The following is an 18,293-nucleotide window of genomic DNA, read 5'->3' on the forward strand; positions in this document are numbered from 1 at the left end:
TGTACAGACATTACTCAAGCAACATAATCGCTAATAAGATGAAATCAAAAAGAGAAAGTACTTTTTCTAAAGCAGGCTTAGCTCTGATTTATACCAATTAAAAATATAAAGAAAAATGACAGTGTTCCCTTCAGAGATTCAAGCCCATTCTTCCAAAGACCACTTGAAAAGATAATGACATGAACATTATGGATCCCATCTTAGAATCCCTGATTTTGTTTTATCTGTGGATTCTAACCCTTAGCTACTTAATTATGGATACATACATTTTAACTTTGTAAAAAACCTTTATATTTCATAAGATTTTTTCAAAAATAAAAATAATATTCCCTAAATTTAGAAAGTACAATATCTGGCAGTGTCCTTTTAAATTTAAATTAGTGGCTATGAGATCCAAAAGACAGGTGGTAAATGTGGACAGGACAGAGGAAAGGAAGCGCACAAGGGGAGAGAGGGGAACAAAAAAGGAATGACCAAATCCAGCGCAAGAATGTATTCCCTAGTTAGTCAATCCTAACCTAAAAGCCAGAAGCAGCACTAAGAACCTTATACGCAATGAAAGTAATTTTGGAATTCTAGAAGAAATTCAGAACTTTCAGGAAAACACTGCTGTAGGGCAATATTAAAAGTTCAGTAACCTCTCTTAGAGTCCACTTTCCGCACTTCAATGCATCTATACAACTTCATATCCCCCAAGCTTACTCAATGTCACTACTCTTGGTGATAATCACCTACAAGTATTTCATTTACTTGGCCTCAGTCATTAACTCATCAATGAGTACAGAGAGTTCTAGAAAACTGTGGCCCTACCAAAAATAACAAGGGAAAGGGAGATTTCCTTGGTCAGCTGTAAGAAATCACATGTAATGAAAATGACTTGGAACCAAAACTAATTTTTTTCCAGAAATATTTTTAAGATAAACACAGATAGGTCCTGGCTATGTAGTTCAACTAGTTGGAGCATGGACCCAATAAGCTAAGGTCGCAGGTTCGATCCCCAGTCAGGGCATATACAAGAACCAACCAATGAGTACATAAATAAGTGGATGTTCTCTCTCTCTCTCTCTCTCTCTCTCTCTCTCTCTCAAACAAACAAACAAACAAACAAACAAAAAACAATTGGCAAACATAGATAAGTTCAGAAAGAACCATACCTTTATCCATGAACTGACCCAAGTTGAATATGGATCATAAGTTCCTAGATCATTCCTAGATCTATGTTTAACAAAGTATTCTTTCTAAAGCAGTGTTTTTCAAAATAGGTTAAATCCATTGGTGGGCCCTGAAATGAATTATTCAATGGTGAAAAAAAAGTTTTAATTAAATAGAACCGACTGGGATAAAATATAAGCTATCAATGTGCATCAAATGTATTAATGATTAAGTATTGTTTTATTTCAATTATTGGTGGGCGTACATGTCTATATATTGATTTGCATACTGTGCATTACCGTCAAAAAAGCATAAAAGCCAGTTATACAAGTATCTGCACTATCTTCCTGCACAGGTACCTATCAAGAACAGCTGATGATATAAGAGAGTGTTGAAGAGGCCAAAGTAAAACAAGTACCAAGATATAGCTGTAATGAAGAAAAGATCTAAATGTTTGACATTTTTAGCTTTCTGAAAAATGGGAATTAAATAACACAAAGCTACGCCCCTACCACTGTTATCTTTCACTTTGCCTTTTACATAGTATATATCAGTTGATAATTGTGTTCTATAAATATCACTAAATCACCTGACCAACAGAATCAGGATCAAAATGACTGACAATTTGAGACCTTCTCCTTCGAAAAGAATAAATGACTGTTCCCTGGAATAAACCTTCACTCTTAAAATGCTAAAGAGGCAAAAGTTTACATTAACACTTAACTGCCTTTGAGAACTGAGTTTTTCAAAACGTGTTCTTAATATGAGTTAACCATCAGATACTATGAAGAGGAATTTGAAATGGAAAAATGAACACATTCCCTATGATGTCACTGCTGAATTAATTACCTGAATTGCAAAGAGTGAATACCACATGGTTTGAGACACAAAGGCTTCTTCAAGAATGTAAAAGAAAAGTAACTGGCTGGAGATTTTTCTTTAAAAAAAAAAAAAAAAATCCATCCTCACACAAGGAGATACATAGGTAGTGAAATATGGCAAATGTAAAGCATGTTCTTTGTCATTTAGTGTGTATGAAAAACTACTCAGCCCATATGAATAGCTATTTGCAAAGCTAAAAATTATGATCCTCTCAAAAGAGTAATAAACAGCTACCTCTGAAAAATTCTAAAAATAAATTGATCACTTATTAAACCAAATATCCTAGAATAATAAAGTGTCCCTATCATATGTGTAACTGAGCGACTTCTTTCCTTCAGTGTAACTGGTTATTGCTTAAAAGTGACCAATGTAACTATTTTTAGCTGTTGGTAGACAGAAGTTTTATACAAGTTAAATAATGTTCAGTGACATCACTGAAGAAGCATGAATGTCCACAACAATGACTAGGCCCTTAACCAACATGACAACACATTTATTAAAAAAAAAAAAAAAAAAAAACCCTACATGAATGACTCAGTCAAGTTACAGACAGAAGTGGAATCTATTGGTCATGCTGAAAAGGTTGGAAAAACATTAATCCATTTCTTCACACACAAGAATAACACGAATTCATACGTAGTCCTGGCATCTGGTTAGTTTTTTGTGTACAATATTCAGCAGGCCCAGAAATGAAACTTCACAGATCTGGCTCAGAACCTCAGGAATAACTGATATTCAGAAAGTCTGATCTCTTTATCAGGGAGCCTGGGGCAGGGTCTGATCTGATGCTGTAACCCTATCTGCCCATCTGCAGTTTGGCAAGACTTACTGCACCTGAAGGAGTGTGTAGTTGTTCCTGTCTTTGGCCTTGAAGAGAACACATCAGACCAGAATGACCCACCAGCTTTCTTCAAGTCTGCTCTCAACTACTTAGAGCCTTCCTGATTTGAGTTTTGTAGACAAATTCCCTGATTTTGTTCCCAAAGTGGAACATAATTGGATCCTTATTTCTGTTCTTCCTACAAATTGCCTTAAAGTCCACGTAAGTGGTCTTTCCCCTCCTCCCTTCTTTTGCCTTCTTTTCCCCCAAATCCAGATCCTACTTACCTTCCACACTCACCGCAGATACTGGCCTTAGGCCTTCCTTGATTCTCTCTTAATCTCTACATATCTGATCAGTAAAATAGTGAGAATTGCACTAATGTACCTAATTCATAGCATTACAGAATATTAAATGATATAATGTATGTTACTTGCTTATCACAATGTCTGCTACCTAGAAGGACCTAATAAATGTTAACTGTTTTACTCTACATACCTCTCTTTTAACATTAATAACTTTCTACATTACCTTCTAGTTATTTGCCTGTGTTTTAAATTCCTGTCTACATTCTAATTTCAGTAAGCTTTGGTGCTTTGTATAATTAATCTTTGAACATTCCCAGCCTATATATATAGATAGATAGATAGTTTTACATTATACCTATCTAGTTATATTTTTCATACTACATGTAACACACATATAGATTTTCATAGTACATTTATATGTTCACATATTTATATTTTATATCATACTGAAAAGACTATATAAATAAAATATGCAACTATATATTTATATATATGTATCCTACATTTATCATTTATTGCCTGAAAAAATACAGTATAAGTAAGGTGTGACCACACCATCATGAATCCTATGCTCTGTGTCTTGTGGAATCAGTTGAATTACAGTTGCATATTTCTTAGTCTAGTCCTGCTAATCTATTCCTTTCTCTGTTAGGAAAGAGCTGCATAAAAACTCTTCTTCTCTTTGAGTAGACACATTACTCTTGCCTTTATCTTGGCATACTCATGAACAATGAAAAATCCTAGCTAAAAGCCACAGAACAAATAGCCATTTCAGTACTAAGACCAGGCACTTCCTTGCTGTGGGGGTTGCTGGTCCTAACACAGGGACTGACAAATGCGTTTTGGGTTGTCACGGTGGAAGCTGCTCCTCAGCATTCTTTGCTCACCCTAACTTGGCTTCACACTCTACGTTTCACTCATGTTATATATACATAGATTGTTCAGTCATCAGGATAAAAAATAGGGCTTCTGGCCCTGGCCGGTTTTGCTCAGTGGTTAGAGCATCGACCTGCGGTCCAGAGAAACCCAGGTTCGGTTCCTGTTAAGGGCATGTACCTCGGTTGCAGTTTGTCCCCGGCCCTGGTTGGGTCATGCGGGAGGCAGCCACTCCATGTGTCCCTTTCACATTGATGTTTTTCTCTCTCTCTCTCTCTCTTCCTCTCTCTCCCTCCCACTCTATCTGAACAAAAAATGTCCTCGGGTGAGGATAAAAAAATAAATTAAAAAATAGGGCTTCTGTTTCATTAGTGTCCAAATTACCTGACCTACTAAAAAGTTATTATGTCAGAGGAAGAAGCCAGATCCAAGAATGCATGCTGAATTATTCCGTTTACATAAGGTATTTTAAAAACAGGTAAAATTGATATATTTGTTAGAAGTCAAGGCCGTGGTTACCCTGGGGGGAACACTGACTGAAAGGAAATAATAAAAACATTTCTGGGTGTTGGGAATGTCCTATTTCTTCAGTTTTTCAGTTGTGTTCAGCTTGTGAAAATTCATCAAACTTAAGATATATGCACTTTTCGGTATCAATATTTTATTTCAATAAAAAATTTGGGTTTTGTGTCAATCCTGTCTGAAGTAAATGGAAAACTAAGAAAACTTGGAACTTGGTCATCTTTTAATCAAACTTCATGTTCATGTCATTTTAAAGATTTTGTTATATGTCTCTATCTCCTAGAATGAGTAAGGCAGCAAGTTTTTGTTGCACATATTTCCTCTGTGGCATTTATTCACTTTTTAATTTTATTTTCAGTCCTGATTGAGTCTGTTGAGCCAACCAAACTGGGTGAAAAGTTAAAGAGTTAAGTCCTATATCCCCACATTCTTTATAATATTCTCTACAGAAAATAACCACAGAAACACAGAAGATGACTTCTCCAGGGGAGAGAATGTGCACAGGATGCCACTTGCTGCGTTATCTCCTTTAAAAACGCATTTCTTCTATATTATGAAAGAATTACAAATTAACATTCCAACTCCAGAGATCAATACCTACAATATGAGAGGGACAGCAGTGAAAGGAATGTCCTCAGATTTAGTTATTAGCAGGAAAGAACACTCAGAGAAAAAAAACTGAGAACACTGAGCCCTCTTCTAAAATAATTGAAAGACCTCTTGCTGCCACATAATGAAGGCGGGGCTAGTACAAAACATTTATTTGCTATTATTTAACCTCCCCACCCTGACTATTTTGGCCCAGTAGCAAGTTCACCCATTAGGAGGGCCCTGGGGTCCATCCAAAATAAAAAATTGCTTTTCCTGTTTGGAATAATGATCATTCCTCCCAAGGAAACAAACTGACCCCAGGTATTCCATCGCCAACAAACCAATTACTATTAAGTAACTTGGATGGAATCAGGGCTCAGAGGAAAGATGCTCCCTCAAAACTGGGCTAAGGTGAACCAAAGAGAGGACATTATAGCATCAACTAGATTAACTACTCATATTCAAGGATTGCTGAGTCCTTTCAGCAACAAAGGAAAGGAATTCAACTACCAATAAGGAAAGGCATTCTGAGAGTAACTGGAAAAGAAAGGCTCCACTCTTCCTTTCAAAGGTAGTGTTAGGGCTAGTCTGGCTGCAAAGACAATTAGTGAAAACATAGCAACTGTAATGCATTTAAAGGCAATCCTTAAACTTCAGCACGTTCCCAATTGCAAAATAACAATCTCACACTCCTGTCTCTAAATGGCTTCAAACTTTCTCCCAACAGCTTTCACTGCAGCCTTTTTGTGCAAACCTTCGTAGGTTGCACCTGTTTCCCACATCACTACTGGAAGCAAAGTTGGAGAAAAGAAGGAATGGGGAGATTTAAAGTAACACAAATCAATTTTATACTAAAAAAGTTTTCCAGTTTAGTGTAAAAAGGGAGGTCTAGTGGGGAACGGGGAACGAGACAGAAGGGGAAACAGACGTCTGGCTAACTCCCAACGCAGAAATCATGACTCATCAAGGCTTTCAGAGGGGACAGGAGACTGAATTTGTCTTGAGTTCACCTTCAGGCCAATAAAATGCTCTCTGAACTGAGACTGGGAAACTTGAGTGTTTGTCCTGTGTCTGTGACAACTGGCTATGAGGCCTTGGGCAAAACCCCTAAAAGTCTCTGGTTCTCGGTTTCCTCATCCGCTGGCGATCGCTGAGAAATGTCCCATCTGCCTTTAACGGTCTATACAGCATTTGAGATTTCCAGTTCCCATAACCTAAAGGGAATTGGCCCACTGGGGGGAGCTGCAGAACACCCCTCTCCTCTCAAACTCCACCGCCCATGGGCTCAGATTCTGATGTCTTGGAAGTAGATGTGAAGAGTTCAAATCCCTCCTCTCTATAAAAGGGGGCCACAATTGTATAAAAGGGGGTCACAGTTGCAGAGTCCAGTCCCTACAGACGCTGCACCACGCGATTCCGGAAGTACCCTCCACACCTCCACCTCCGCCCGGGGTTTAGATGACCCGGGGATGAGGGCGAGGGGTGGGCGGTGAAGAATACAGAGCGGAGGCACGGGGCCTCTCTTCCAGGAAAGCTGGAGAGATCTGCAGAGGTACTGGGAACTCGTCAGGCGAGGGAGAGGTGCATGGGGCAGGGCCGAAGGAGGGCAGCCCTTATCTGTTCCTGATCCCCCCAGCCTGGCCCGCGGGATCCGAGGCCCGCGCCCCCAGGCTCTCCGGCCGGGAGCGAGGGGCGTGTCCCGAGCGGAGGTGACACGGCCCAGCTCAGGGAGCGCTGTTGCGACCGGCCAGTCCCCGGCTGCCTCGGCCCCAAACCCTCAGCCCCGTCGGCGAGCGAGCTCAGCATGACAAAACAAACTCGTGCCGGCTTCCTGTTGTGCAACCCGGTCCTGAGTAAGTCGGACGAAAGAGCGCCGCCGCTGGCCCACCGCTGGGAATCCCAGGGGCCGGGACCGGCAGACTGCCCGGCCGGCCAGAGCCGGAATCTCGGGGGAGCCGCGTCCGCTCGCCGCTGCCGGGAGCGCACAGCCCCTGCCGGGCGGGTGTCCCAACCCTCAGGTCTCCTTTCACTTCTTGCCTCCCAAATCCCCAAAACAAGTTGAGGGCGCGACCGGTGAAGCCAAAAACGACCTTTCCCAAAGTTTCTCCCGCCGGGTACCTAATTGAATCATCCATAGGATGACAAATCTGCCAGGGCCAAGTTTTCCAGACACTTGGGTGACTTCCTCATCCCTGAGGTGACCTGTCAGCTCCAGTGAGTAACTTGGAAGTGTCGCTCCAGGCAAGGTGTGTGTCTAAAAGGGAGCGGGCTGCTCACTCACGCTTTCCAGAGAGTAGCTCAGCCGACTTCAAAATACACAGGGTCATTTATAGGGACTGGAGCCATACGCAGGACAAAGTCCCTGAAACTGAGACATTTTCCAAACAGTGCTGACATTTTGTCGGGTCCCATAAAAATGTAAACGCGAGGTGACGAACCCGGTGGGGAGTGTGCAAGCCTGAATGTGTCTGCGCTTTCTGCAATGTGGGAGGTTACAGTTACGACCGGGAGGATGTGGGTCACAGGACCATCCCCGCCAGGAGTTAACGCACCCCCAACCCAAGGACCTCCTTGAGCAAGGCACAGCCGGGGAAAGCAGCCTTCGTGGGGCTCCACAAACACGTGGAACTGGAAAAGACAACTACAGCCGCGTGTGCGAGAGAGACCTCACGTCACCCCATCAATTCCCACTTTTCTCAAGTTTCCCTTCAGTGAGGACTCCTGGTGGCGTGCACAACCATGCCTGTGCGTCCTCTAACTTGCCCTGATTATGTAGCCCTCTGGCCCCTGCAGTTGAAAAGAAAAAACAAAATCCAAAACTCTCCCTAATTAGAGAAACTTTAAAACCTTGTTGATTTCCTTTCCGTTCTCTACACTGGACGCTTTGGGGCAACTGACAAGCACTTAGCAAGATTTCTCATGGAGGGTCCCTATCTCTCTCAGTAAACAGATCCTTTAGACCATCTGGGGGTGGGGTGCGCGTCTCCTTAACCCGCGCGAACAACACCGGCTCAGCGTGGAAAACTATTTCTAATCTCTAGTTTGAGTCTCTGAGCGTTAACTCCCCCCCACACTCTCAAACGGCCGTTTCTTCCTGTCTCTCGCCTGCGAACAAAGTTCCTATGGCATCCACTTACCAGGTAACCGGGATTTCCACAACAAAGCCGGTGTGCGGGTCCCTTCCCCCGGCCAGCCCGCAGGGGTGACAGCAGGCAGCCAGCGCTGGCGAGGAGAAACTTGGGGCTCCAGCCCTTCAGCACGCTCCACGGGTTCTGCCTCCTTCTGAAATGAAAACTCCCATCCAAGCCTGGGGACCGAGCGCGGAAACCCGGCCCAAGTGCCCTGAGTGCGCGCGCGTGTACGAGGGCAGCAGCGGCAGAAGGAGGAGGCAGAAGGGGGGTGGCTGGACCCTCGGCATCAGCTCCTTCACACACTCACACTCACACACACACACGCACACACACACACGCACGCAAATAGTGTTTTTAAAAAGTTGAGTTTCGACTTTGTGCCTCGCCTGTCCTGCTCATCCTCGCCCTGGGCCGGGGGATGCGTCTGGGGGCCGGCCTGGGATACTGGCTAATTGGTTTCCGCGGGTTCCGTCGGGGAAGTGCCGGTGCGAGCCTGGACGGCTACAGGCTGCGCGGGGAGGGGCGGCGCCGGTGCCCGCGCGCCGCGCTCTGGGCTGCCCGAGCGGCGCAGTGTGGACGCGGCCGCGGGGAGAGGGGAAGGGGGAGGGAGGGAGGGAGGGAGGGAGGCGGCCCTGCGAGGAGTGTGGATGTTGGTGCGGCAGCGAGGGCCGGCCTGTAGCCAGCTGCTTCCTGAGTGTGAGCGCAGAAGGGGGAGGGGGAAAGAGGTGGGGGCGGGCTCGCTGGTCACCAGGCTGGCCAATTCGAAGGCCGAGCTTGTGTCTCCCTCTCGACGCGCTAACACACACTCCTAATCGTGCGCCAGAGTCGAGGAACTTCAGAATCGGGTAACAGCAGCAGGGAGACACTTTGCCTTCTTCTTGGGACTTATTTCTTGAACTGGCTTTTTTCTTTAACATGAAAAAGCGTCAGCGTTTAGACAGGATTTGATGTCAAATCCTAAAAAACAAGAGAAAAAAAACAAAAACACCCAGTAATAAAACGGAAAGAATAAAAACGAAGAAGTGAAAAATGGCAAAAGTGTCTTTCTGATATACAGGATTGGATGCACATAACTTCGAAAATGGATAGGTGAGGCACAGAGGATGCTTTTGGCATCTTTTTTAAATGAAGTATAGGCAGGGGAGAGGGAAGGGGGTGGAAATGTTACAAGGATGTGAAATTCTGTACAGGCTGCATGGAATGGGGGCACATTCCCTGCATATGTTGCATCTATTAGCAGCACTTTCTCCTTAAGAATTCAACATCCGCAGCTTTATACCCCACCTAAGCTGTGACCCCAGCCCTTCTGCTTGGCTTAATTGGAGTGCTGAAGAGGTTGGTCAACTGTTAGTTGTTCCCCACATGTATTGCCACAGATGCACAGATGAATCAATGTATACAAAGTACATATATAAAGGCAATATATGTAAAACAAGTATTCTTGTTAGGCCTTTTGTTGTTCAGATAGAGTAGGAGGGAGAGAGAGAGAGAGAAACATGTACGTGAAAGGGACACATCGAGTGGCCGCCTCCCTCATGGCCCTGGTTGGGTTGGGGACAAACCAACCGAGGTGGGTGCCCTTAGCAGGAACCAAACCCCGGTCGCTCTGGACCACAGGCCAGATCTCTCTGGACCGTAGGCCAGATCTCTCTGGATCGAAGGCGGATGCTCTAAGGGCTGAGCCAAACGGGCCAGGGCCTTGTTAGGTTAGGTCTTTCTGCAGTGAGAGTATTATTCACTCTCATGAATGAGATGAATGAAGGTATCTCAAGACACTTAGAATTTCACCAGTCATTATATTCTATTGTAGGGCTCTCACTCAATTGTAAATTAGCATTCAGATAGTAGATGCTATGCTCAAAACAGAAGCCCTCAAGTACACAAGTGACTCACCCTAAAAAAGCAAAGCAAAAATATTGACACTTTTCATTTATCTTATTTCAGAAAGAATATTATTAGAGTTGGTCTGCATCCATATTGGCCAAAAAAGGGCCAATTTTCACAGTACTTTTTATGTCTTGGTTTGCTCTGCTTTCCAAGACTCCCTTTAGGGAAGGTGTTTCTTTCCCTTTCCTAAAGACAAACTCATCAAAATATTAATCACTAGAATATCTGTCAGCAGAAGTGAAAAGAGGGAAATAAATTAATAAGTGCTTAGGAAACGTCATTCTGTCAACTTTCCAGTTTCTCCCTCTGTTCTTCGTCTCCTTTTAAATGCAAGTATCCAAGCCCAAGATGGCAATTGATGGGTTCAACCACACACAAGAAAAGAAAATACTCATAAAATGAAGCATGCAGTAACATCACAAAAACAAAGAAACCAAGTGCTGGAAATTGCCATGACTATTCCATTGTGGCTAGTTATTGCAACATGCCTGACATTCACATAAAAACTCTTCCTCATTAACTCCAGCCTTCAGGAGCAGACAAGATGGGAACACTGGCCCTTCAGTGCATCACGGGAAATTCTCCTCATGCACACTCGTGTGCTGTATGGCCTGTTCCCCAGGAACAAGACAAGGCTGGGTGGAGACTGCAAAAGATCTTTCCAATGTGCCTCAAATATTTCAAATACAATAGTTTTGATGCATGAAATGATATCTGGGACTTGCAGAAGCTTCCAAAACTTCCCACTTGGTCGGAATAGCTTAGCTGGAAGATAAAAATATAGTGTTACTCCCTATTTTAATCAATGGCTCATGGAAATAAAACACTGGAAAAGTTATTAGTCAGCAACCTACAGATCTTCAAAATTCTCTTCACTTATAAGAGCCCAAGGGTGGAAATGCCATTTTTTATTTAGGTGGAATTTTCATGAGCCTCTAACATTCCTAAGACATTTACCACTAAATAGGTACAGTACTTTGGTTGACTTTTTTTTTTTTTTTCCTGGCCAGGAATGTAGATCTGCAATGTCCTTACATTCCATGGGATATAGTAAAAATGCAGCATTTCCAATACAACCCTGGAGTGACTCAGAATGAGATCTGCACCTCTTCTGGACTGGATCACCCAACGTGGGGGGAGGAGGAGACAGGAGAATAATGAGAGATGATGGGAAAGGAAATAGTGTAGTTCAGCAATGACACTCTCCCTTCCCGGTGAGCTCTCCATTGTGCTTAGGAATCACACCCTGGCAGCCTTTCAGACAGATAGGTGGGAACTACAAACCATTGGTATCTTCCCTCTCTGGAACCTTCAGTTGTACGCATCTCAACTGCTGACTCAGAGCAGCTGATTCAGCAGACAGGGCCCTGCTGCCAGCTCGAGTCCAGTTCTTATTCATTTGAGAAATATTCAGTGAGTACCTACTCTGTCCCAGGATTAGGGGTAAGTAAAGGAATTGACACTTGCAGGCACAGTGCGTGAGAAGATGTTACATAAAGTATTTTGCCCAATTCCTGGGATATAAAACCCTCAAGAAATGGTGGTTTTTTGCACATATTGTCTCATCTACTCCTCAAGCAATCTTAGGAGATGTCCATTGGTCGCCTCCTATTTAGAAGCAAGGAAGCTGAAGCTCAGTAAACAGTTAAAAGGAGTAAGAGGTAGAGCTAGATTTGCCAGTCTGGAAGCCCCAAGTTCTTTCAACATTGATATCCTACAAAATAACTGTGCATATTCTTTGTGTGCAAAGTACACTAAACTTGTATAAACTACAAGGCATTTTATGATCAATGTCAGATAAGCACAACCAAGCGGAAGAGGCAGGAATACCTTCTTACAACAGGACACAGAATAGTTTAGCTGAGCTGGCCTTCAGAGAATGGGTAGAAAATTGATAAACAAAGAAGACCATTCCAAATAGAGGAATCTATATCACAAAGGGCACAACAGGCATAGACCCTGTGGATCTGCTCATATAAAGCTAATATACAAAATAAGAACATTCACAATCTCATAGCTATAGCCCTGGAACACAGTGGACTCCCAGAGGGAGCATCCTAACACAAACTTTCAGAACTGTTACTTGTGCCTGTCTGAGTGATCTGACAGCAAACTATTTACAAACTTGCAAAGAACTATGATCAGATTCTTACTCCTATAAAGGGTCTATAGAGAGAAAAAGATTTTAACCCCAGAATGCAGACAACCCCAGTGACAGTATGCCTAGCTATGAACACACACACACACACACACACACACACACACACACACACACACGAGCTGGCAAGTTATGTAGAAATGCAGTGGAAAAAGTCAGTGTTTGCCAACTTAAAGAAGTGAACTAAATGTGTAAGATGGAAACTCTCCATTTTACCTTCCTAAGTGAGTGGTACAAACAGTGGAATGTTATCAGTGCTTGATACCCTAATAAAACTTTTAAATTGATCCTTTGACTAATTTTTCCACAAGTACAGTCAGCCCAGACTTTCCTGCTTGCACATCAGTGATGCAATTTTCAAAATTATGATTGATACCCATTATATTTTTAGCATCATACCTCTTTTCCTTTCTAAGGTCAAACTGTAAATCAGAGTCTAAACTGCAAAATGTGAAATAATTTACTCCATACACTGTCTCGACGTCTTTTTTGATTGATAAAAGTTTTCTTCCTATTTATACAAACCCAACTAAGATGCATCTAATATTCTACAAAGGTTAATTTGATATTCCTTGACATATTACTAAAGTATATGTACAAAAAGTTGACCAAAATAAAAATAAATTTAAAAAGTTGACCAAAATAAAAATAAATTTATAGTATATACAATATTCCACAGGCAGCCAGTTTCCTACTCTTTTACCACACAGTATCCATTCTGGCCACTTATATATGGTGTTATAAAATTAATTTCCTGATAATTATGCTGTCTTACCCAGAACTGCCTACTCTAAGTACCTTCTAATGCCCAAAATTTACATTTCTCCATAAGCCTTTCATGGCCTAGCAACATTACTGGGCACTAGTAAGTATGTAATGCTAACTGAATGAATTAATGAATGAATGAGGAAGTGAAAGAACAGTTTCCCTACTTTCAGAGATTATGAATAGCACTAACAATTGTTTTTGTATATATAATCATGTCAATACTACAAATGAGTCTAAACACCTGTTATTTTCTTTCTGTGTCCCCAGGCTCTTCATTGTAAATTGAAGACTAAAATACTACAGTACCTCCTAATTCTTAGGGAAGAAAATTCAGTTTCTGTTCAATACTTAATTAGGAGAGTGAGCCTCCCCCTCCACTGCCCTGTGACCCTTTGCTATCTGACACCCCACTACCTCCTGAATACCGTAGCACACCAGGTCGTTTGTGCCATACCTTGAATTCTACCAAAATATATATATATATGTATATATGTGTGTGTGCATATATATATATATATATGCATACACACACACACACACACACACTAAATCATGTTGAGAAAAAGGAAGGAAAATACGGAATGAGGTTTCACAGAGGAAGACGAATTTTTTTTTTTGATGAGATGAAATAAAGAAGGCAAGACCGTATTAGGATACCATAAAGATAATTGGGCGGGGGGGGGGGGGGGATAAGTTTGGGGTAGAATTAATCTCTGAAAAAAAAGTGATTCAGTGATCTTTCAGACTCCTGACTCACCTCAAGTTCTAAATATACCTGCAAGGAGTTTGAATACATTTAGAAATGTTCTGCAGCTCCCAAATCATCATGATGCTAAAGCACTCACAAGGGTTTCATGTGTATAAACATTTCGATCCCCTTTAACTCTGTAGAGCAGAGACAAGTGTAATTTACTGTGCATTGGACAAATGACCTATTGCTCCCAAATTAGACCTGTCCTATTGGCTCCTTTCAGACTGGGGACACTGTTACAAGTTCATTATCTGCATTATCTCAGTTAATTCTCTCAACATCCCAGTGGGTAAGATCTAGCACAACTTCCATTTAACAGATGAAAAAAATAAACAGAGGCAGAGAGAAGTGGAATATCTTCCCAGTGTTAGTCAGCTTGTGGGGAGATGGCCGGGCTTCACGCAGAAACAGTCCCCCACATTAACCATTACGCTATTATTCTTACAGGGCAGGGAGCAATGCTTCCACTGGACATTTATTTGTTCATTCACTCAGGCAGGGGGTTGTGTTGGAAGGAGGGTGAACTTTGGAATCAGAAAACCTAGAAATCCAAACTGCACCATTTACTGGAAAATCTTGGGTTGGTTCCTGAACCACTGGGTCTTCAGTTCCACCACCTGAGCTATTGCAAAGACTAAATGAGAATTGCAACACTGGCTAGCACACATGCACAAGGGATTTCCTTTATTGATAAGAAACACAGCCCAACAGCTTAAAGGGAAATTAACCCCAGCCCCAGCTCTAGGAATTGCTGATAACTGTGAGGGAATCCTCCTCCCTGCTCAAAATAATGGTTCATAAATTGGGACCTTAACCAATCAGTATAGGCATTCCTCTGGCCACAGGGATTGGTTCAGTGACTAGCATGTGACCTGATTTGGGCCAATGAGATGTCCTCATGAGAGTAAAGTTCTTTGGTGTTTTTTTAGGAAAGTAGCTTCTCTTTCTAGGGAGCCACTGAAAAAGTGGCCTTTTCTCTTCTGTGCGTTGTAAAGAGAAGTGAAGCTGTCTTCCTCTCAGCCTACAGAGTATGTAGACAACAGGGGCTGGAGCCCTGATGGAACCACACCTGATCTCCATCCAGCTGCTGGATTTTTTTCCTTTGTGGGAGCCAATAGATCCCTCTCCCCCCCCCCCAAACAGCTGACAACAATTTATATAAGTACCTAAGGCATTCAAGACTCCATGGAGGCCCTGGCCGGTTTGGCTCAGCGGTTAGAGCGTCTGCCTGCGGTCTGGAGAGACCCGGGTTCAGTTCCCGCTAAGGGCGCGTACCTCGGTTGCAGTTTGTCCCCGGCCCTGGTTGGTCGTGCGGGTGGCAGCCACTCGATGTGTCCCTTTCACATCGATGTTTCCCTCTCTCTCTCTTCCTCTCTCTCCCTCCCTCTCTGTCTGTACAAAAAATGGAAAAATGTCCTCGGATGAGGATTAAAAAAATAATAATAATAATAAAAAGACTCCATGGAGAATATAAAGATAAGAAACTTAAAGGGGTTTGCCATCTAATAAATACTTAAATCATTTTTATGACATTATTTTAGCCCGGTTATATTTTTAATTAAGTTATGGCTCATGCTTTTTCCAAGATCCTCCTACCATTTGGTCAGTATAATATTAAGCAAGAGGCATTCCACTTCCCCACTAATTACACAGTGCCCCCTTTTAAACCAGCTGGTCAACCCTTTGGGGGTTAGATAGAGTGGCTTATCCACTTGGTTGTCAGACAACTGCCTTGAAAAGCCAGGCCATTTCTACATGTCCTCAGTTACTGGTTAACAAATGTAGCCACAAAACTCAGCACTTAATAGGAAATATATGCCTTCTGAAATTCCTATTGGAATTGGACTTTATCTCCTTCCTAGGTAAAACAAAGCCAAGTTTTCCTGGAATGACATTCAAAAATAAAAGATTCTGGGTTTTTGTTTGTTTGTTTGTTTGTTTTGTTTTTTTAATCCTCACCTGAGGATATTTTTCCCTTGATTTTTAGATAGAGTAGAAGGGAGGGAGGGGTTGAGAGAGAGAAAAAAACAAATTTTAAGTGAGAGAGACTCACTGAGCAACTACCTGCCACAGGAACCGAACCAGGGCCGGGCCGGGTATCAAACTGCAATCAAAGTACAGGCCCTTGACCAGAATCAAACCCCGAGCTCTGGTTCGTGGGCTGACACTCTAACCACTGAGCCAGGGCAGAAATAAAAGATTTGTATAGAACTACCTTCGCAGGCATCTTCAAGTTCCACTCATTTTCTTCTTGTTACTACTGTTACTAATCCTACCTCAGAAATTTCAGTTCAGTTTGGAACATCGTCCCTCCACTCCCATGTCTTCTGTCTCGTAACCAAATGTCATTTAATTTTTTTTTTCTTTACTGATTGTTTAGAGAGAGAGGAAGTGAGAGGGAGAGAGAGATAGAAACATTGATGAGAGGGAACATCAATCGGCTGCCTCCTGCACACGCCCCACTGGGGATTTGGCCTGCAACCTGGGCATGTGTCCTGACCGGCAAACGAACTGGCGACCTCCTGGTACATGGGTCGATGCTCAACCACTGAGCCACACCGGCCGGACACCAAATGTCATTTAAAACTCAGCAATAGTTACCATTTGGGGCTGTTGGCATAAGAGGCAGGGCACCCCTGGCTGGGTGGCAGTGTCATCTCATACACCAAAGAAAGGTTGAGGGTTTGATTCCCAGTCAGGGCACATGCCCAGGTTGCAGGTTCAATCCCCTGGTTGGGGCACATACAGGAGGCAACCAATTAATTTTCTCTCTCATGTCTGTCTCTCTCTCTCCATCCCTACCTCCCTCCCTTCCCCTCCCTACTCTCTCCCTCCCTCCTTCCCCCTCTCGCTCTCCTTTCCTCTCTCCAAAAACCAATAAAAACATAGCCTTGGGTGTGGATTTGTTTTTTTTTTTAAAGAGGCAGGGTCAGAGAGTCCTTAGATTTTAGCTTAAGTTAGGGCCCAGCAGTTATACAATTTGGACTTGCTAATAGTGATGTTATCCTAGCAGGTTGCATAGATCAGAAATGTTCTTCCTGCCACTGTTTTCTTTTTCCTTCCAGCAAGAAGTGGACATTAAGGAGAAAGTGGGGGTGGTAAGCCATAGGCCATAAGCTTAAGATGCAGTTTAATTTTGGCAATAAAAACAATCACATTTAGTCCCTTTCACGTCAATGTCTCTCTCTCTCTCTCTCTCTCTCTCTCTCTCTTTCTCTCTCCCTCCCTCCCACACTATGTGAACAAAATATGGAAAAATGTCCTCAGGTGAGGATTAAAAAAGAAAAAAAAACAGTCACATTTATTTGGGGTATATGCGGGGGGAGCTGAGCAAAGTGCTTGACATTCTTGATCTCACTTAATCCTCACAGGTATCAGTCTAATAAGTGGTAGAGGTGGGACTAGAACCCACTCCCTGTGGCGCCAGGGCAGCTCTTAGCTGGAACACTGGACCACCCCCACAGGATACTGCTTATTGTAAGACATTTTGATGAAATTTGTAGTAAATATAATTGTATGTAAAAATTAAGAACAAAATATACTGCTTAAATGGTACATCTAATGGCCTGTTAATGACACTACCAAGTAATACTGTACTACTGAGGATTCTTAAAACCTGCCTCGAACACTCTCCCGAGCCCCCAAGGCTTTGCATCTGCTGTCCCGTCTGCCTACCTGCACTGTCCATTCCTCCTCCTGTCCTGTGAGGCACTCTGCTGGAAAGAGAATATTGCCCCCACCCCACACCAAATGTCGCTATCCTAATCCCTGGAACCTGTGACTACATTCGGTTACATGACAAAAGGAAATTAAAGTACAAGTGGAATTAAGCTTGCTAATAAAATGACCTTAAAATAGGGAGGATATCCTGGATTATCCAGGTGGGCCCAAGGAAATCACAGGAGTCCTTAAAGTGGAAGAGGGAGGCAGAAGAGAGGCAGGCAGAGCAATGTGACAACCGTGCAGGCAGGGCCAGAGATGCTGCGTGGGTGGCTTTGAAGACGGAGGAATGTGGACAGTCTATAGAAGCTGGAAAGGCTATGAGACAGAACCCCCAGGAATGAATGCAGGGCTGATCTTAGCCCCGTGAGGCCCAGGTCAGACTTCAATCTTATAGTGCTGTAAGATACCGATGTGGGTTATTTAAGCCATTATGTTGAGGGTAATTTGTTATAGCAGCTATAGAAAACTAATACACCTTCCATTCTCTCCTCTCACCCCCAGAGCCAGGCTCTCATCCCACAGAATAGAGTCCTCACCAGTATTTAACACTCACTATACTATTTGGGAACCAGGTCTACACATTCCAGGCCTTCCCGTAATTCCTTCAGGAGCACTGTGAAAGGGCCTCGGGATTGATCGCAGAGCCTCGACTCTCTGCCTCTGCTCACTTTCTGAGGGGGGATGGGCAACGATAAGTGAAGTGACCAAAAGGCTGGATGAGGTC

General features: G+C 43.1%; 1 protein-coding gene across 2 annotated transcripts in view; it reads right to left on the reverse strand.

The window, feature by feature from the left end:
* Window positions 1-8,933, reverse strand: part of GLIS3 (GLIS family zinc finger 3) — a 469,129-nt gene extending 460,196 nt beyond the window's left edge. The window contains exon 1 of one of the 2 annotated variants that reach the window (XM_036261134.1): window positions 8,289-8,933. The gene's annotated coding sequence lies outside the window, so the exon portion shown is untranslated. Of the gene's footprint in view, window positions 1-1,154; window positions 1,189-8,288 lie in introns of those variants that run through there. The other variant, XM_036261133.1, reaches the window with a different exon arrangement.
* Window positions 8,934-18,293: the final 9,360 nt, after the last annotated feature.

The sequence above is a fragment of the Molossus molossus genome, unplaced genomic scaffold, assembly GCF_014108415.1.
Source record: "Molossus molossus isolate mMolMol1 unplaced genomic scaffold, mMolMol1.p scaffold_m16_p_14, whole genome shotgun sequence".
NCBI lineage: Eukaryota > Metazoa > Chordata > Mammalia > Chiroptera > Molossidae > Molossus > Molossus molossus.